We start from the raw sequence: 3797 nt of genomic DNA, 5'->3' as shown, positions 1-3797 counted from the left end.
CAGATTTAGTCCACTTGGGACTGGAGAGAGTGATGCGGATAAGAAAGGAAGCATTTACCAGCCATTCACCTCTACTGCATCCACCTTCTGTAACTCCTCACGGACACTCAGTTTGTAGATATCTAACATATGATTAAGCTAATACTGAATTGGCTATGACAGAACCAGTTTCACCAAAACAGGAAAGCTAGTGAAAGCTATGGGCTACAAGACATGGACAGCACAAGTTGACCTGATGTTATCATGTCTTGGTAGCTAAACCAAGCCCTAGCTAGTATTTGGATAGGCGATCACCATGAAGTCCAGGGTCATGATGGAGAATCAGGCAATGGCAAACCACCTACATTCATCTCTTGCCTTGAAAACCCCTTGAGGGGTCATCATAAGTTGGATGTGACTGGACACACATGAGTGAACTACTTCTGTGTAACAGGTGCTAACAAATACTCCATGGTTGCCTCAACAAAAAAAAATCCTGAATAGATCCAACCAAAAGAACATCTACAATAAATGGTTTGCTGTGAAAGATTCAATACCACAAATCCATTTCATGGTGATATATCAATTTTAATAATATCTCCAATGCACAGGACTGAAACACGGAGCAATACAATGGAAGAGAATACTGTATTTAGATTAGTGTGGGTTGTAAATTAAGTGTGCAATACTGAATACATCTTTAAAAGTATAACTGGAAAAGTATACTGCAAAGATTTTCTCCTGTACAAAACTTCACTTATACAGATTCAGTTGCCAAAATTAGTTATGGTGGGGTTTGAATATAGTGGTGAGATGGTACAACGCCAATTCTTGTTCTTGAAACCATATGAAATAACATTGTATGGGATATTCCACCTCATAATTTCCAGAAGAAAATATTTTTGAACCTCCAGTCGAGGCAGAATTAGCAAATGAATGCCAGGGTCAAGCCCACACAAACATCAAAGTAAACAATGCCAAATCATAGACGCTGCTTTGTGTTTCCCTCTACAGTTCTTCATCTTGCCAACTTCTGGTTTCCTCTTCTCAGCAGCATTTTGGATCCTTCTGTTGCGGAGGGCATCCTTGCTTGGAAGGACAGCAGTCCTTCTGAGGAGGACAGCATGGTGGAGGAACGGGGCACTCCGTCTGAGGAGGCGGGCACTCCTTCTTCCACTGTGGTGGGATTGGGCAAGGTTGTTTGCACTGAGGTGGAACTGGGCAAGGTTGCTTGCACTGCTGATCCTGGTATGACATCTTAGGAAGTTTTGGACTGGTCTGTAATACAGATAAGAGGACTTAAAACAAAAATTAGTCCTTGAATTGATCTTGGAGATATTTGGCCAAAGAAAAGGGGCCCAATGAAGGAATTCAGGACATGTTGTTCAGATGAAAACGGGTTGGGATTTTTTGGAGAGGGGAGGTGGGAACTCAAATTAGAGGGTGCCCAAATCTGTTGCATCCATCATGTTTAACCTTTTAATGGGACTTGGTGGAGGGAACTGTTTGATATCGATATTAGTTTAATGATACTGGATGGAATGATGATGGAACGGCTTCATGTGTTGTTTGTTATATATTTATGGCGGAATAATCTCCACAGAGCACAGTGGGAATTACTTCTCAGTAAACCTGCTCATCTCTGTGCACTATAGTGGACTCTGCCTTCAGAACAGGATGAGAGTAATAATTAATATTATAATGTAATCTGAAGCAGAGTTACTCCATTCTAAGGTAATTGAAGTCAATGGCCTGATAAGGGTGCAACTCTACTGAGGATTGCACTGTTGGTGTTAATACCTTTGGAGGTTTAACTAGCTCAATATTGCCTGCAGCTCTTCAGGATCTGGGGCAAAGCAAAGTCTTTACTGATACTTTTGATACGATTTTAAGTGGGAGTATCAAGTACTGAGCCAATTATCTTTTACATGTAGCATATTCTTTATTGATGAACCATGTCTCTCCCTGTTCAGTGGAAAAGAGCAAGAGTCCAGTAGCACCTGTAAAACTAGCAAAATTTGTGGTACGGGTATGAGCTTTTGTGAGTCACGGTTTGCTTGTTCAGAAGTGAGCTGTGACTCACAAAAGCTCATACCTTATCACAAATTTTGTTAGTCTAATAGGTACTACTGGATTCTTGCTCTTTTTCTCTGTTATAGACAGACTAACATGGCTAACCATCTTGATTTATTTTCCTCTTCAACAGTTGGTATATAGAAAGTTAAAATTACACTTACAAAACAGAGCAAGATTCAAGTCCAGCAAGGTTTCAAGAGTCAGTGTCATTTGCCAGATATCTTATAGAAGACACTGTGCATGTGTGTGTGTATGCGTGCATGCGTGTGCGTATTTTCCCCCTGACCCATTCATTATCTATGGAGCAAGCCCTACCCATATATCCCTCTCTGCTTTTTCCGGATCCTGCATGAGTGAGGTATTCTTCCTTCTACAGGATTCCCAACCACATTTGGGAGGGCACTGATACACTTGATAACTTTATGATGTGAACTAGTTATTGCTATCAGAGAGGTGCCTGTTGGCATGGAGTATTACAGTACACAAAATGAAAACAAAGGTTAGATCAACACACAAACACTTCCTTAGTTGAACTAACTCCAAAGTTTCACAAGGCTATATTTGGCATCCAAGGTGACAGTGAAACGTGTCACCTTTGAAATGTGGTGCTGGAGGAGAGTTTTGCGGAGACCATGGACAGCCAAAAAGACAAATAAGTGAGTATTAGATCAAATCAGGCCGAAATTCTCCTTAGAAGCTAAAAGGACAAAACTGAGGCTATCGTACTTTGGTCACTTCATGAAAAGACATGATTCTTTGGAAAAGTCAATAATGCTAGGAAAAGTGGACGGCAAAAGACCAAAAATGACTCAACAAAAGAAGCCACGTCCTCCAGTTTGCAGAATCTGAGCAAGTCTGTTAATGAGAGGACATTTTGGAGGTCTTTCCTTCATAGGGTTGCCATAGGTCAGAGGCAACCTGACGGCACGTAACACACACATATTTTCAAAACATAGCCCTCATTATAAACACAGCCTTTGAGGAGGAAAATACAAACCATTCTACTTACCCAACTCAAGAGATGCTCAAGGCTCAAGGGGTGAGTTTGTGAAGTGGTGTGAGGAGCACCAGGAGGTGATGGGCTATTTATACATAAGCCTCAGTTCCTGCTTCCTTAGAGTTTCATCTCCTCCATATGAGTCAAAAATCCTGGAATACTCTCTCTGAGTAACCATTGCATTTGCAATCAAAACCTGTTTGTGTGTCATCACCAGGGTAGTCATGGATGCAAAGTTGTATTATCTTTTAGGAAGGAGATTGTAGGACCTTGATTTTTTTCCCCATCAGAAACTCCACCCAAACTATTCACTGCAAAATTTACTATCATGCGCTTGGTCATTTTGTTCTTTTTCATGTCTATTGCTCATCGATAGGAAAGCACACAATTGATTATTTAGAAAGCCTTGTTTGTAATTAGGGATGATTTTGAATGTTGTTATCTTTGCTGTTCCAACTTGAAAATCCCTAATTCTCAGGTAGCTGGCTCAAGGTTGACTCAGCTTTCCATCCTTCCAAGGTCGGTAAAATGAGTACTCAGTTTCCTGGGGGTAAAGCGTAGATGACTGGGGAAGGCAAGCCACCCCGTAAAAAGTCTGCCAAGAAAATGTCGTGATGCGACGTCCCCCGTGGGTCAGTAATGACTCGGTGCTTGCACAGGGGACTACCTTTAATTATAAGATTTCATATAAAATTTTCCTGCTCAGAATTGCAGGATTTTTCTGCCCCATCCTCCCACTGCAGCC

The 3797-nt window shown here is 41.3% G+C and overlaps 1 long non-coding RNA gene across 1 annotated transcript; it reads right to left on the bottom strand.

The window, feature by feature from the left end:
- Positions 1–546: 546 nt before the first annotated feature.
- On the bottom strand, positions 547–3123 carry LOC129341078 (uncharacterized). Its single transcript, XR_008598092.1, has 2 exons — positions 3065–3123; positions 547–1257 (listed from the first exon to the last, which is right to left on the bottom strand). It is a non-coding gene; the product is annotated as an uncharacterized LOC129341078 (long non-coding RNA).
- Positions 3124–3797: the final 674 nt, after the last annotated feature.

The sequence above is a fragment of the Eublepharis macularius genome, chromosome 1 (assembly GCF_028583425.1).
Source record: "Eublepharis macularius isolate TG4126 chromosome 1, MPM_Emac_v1.0, whole genome shotgun sequence".
In the NCBI taxonomy this organism is placed as follows: Eukaryota; Metazoa; Chordata; class Lepidosauria; order Squamata; family Eublepharidae; genus Eublepharis; species Eublepharis macularius.
This window is presented reverse-complemented; position numbering and strand designations above follow the sequence as displayed.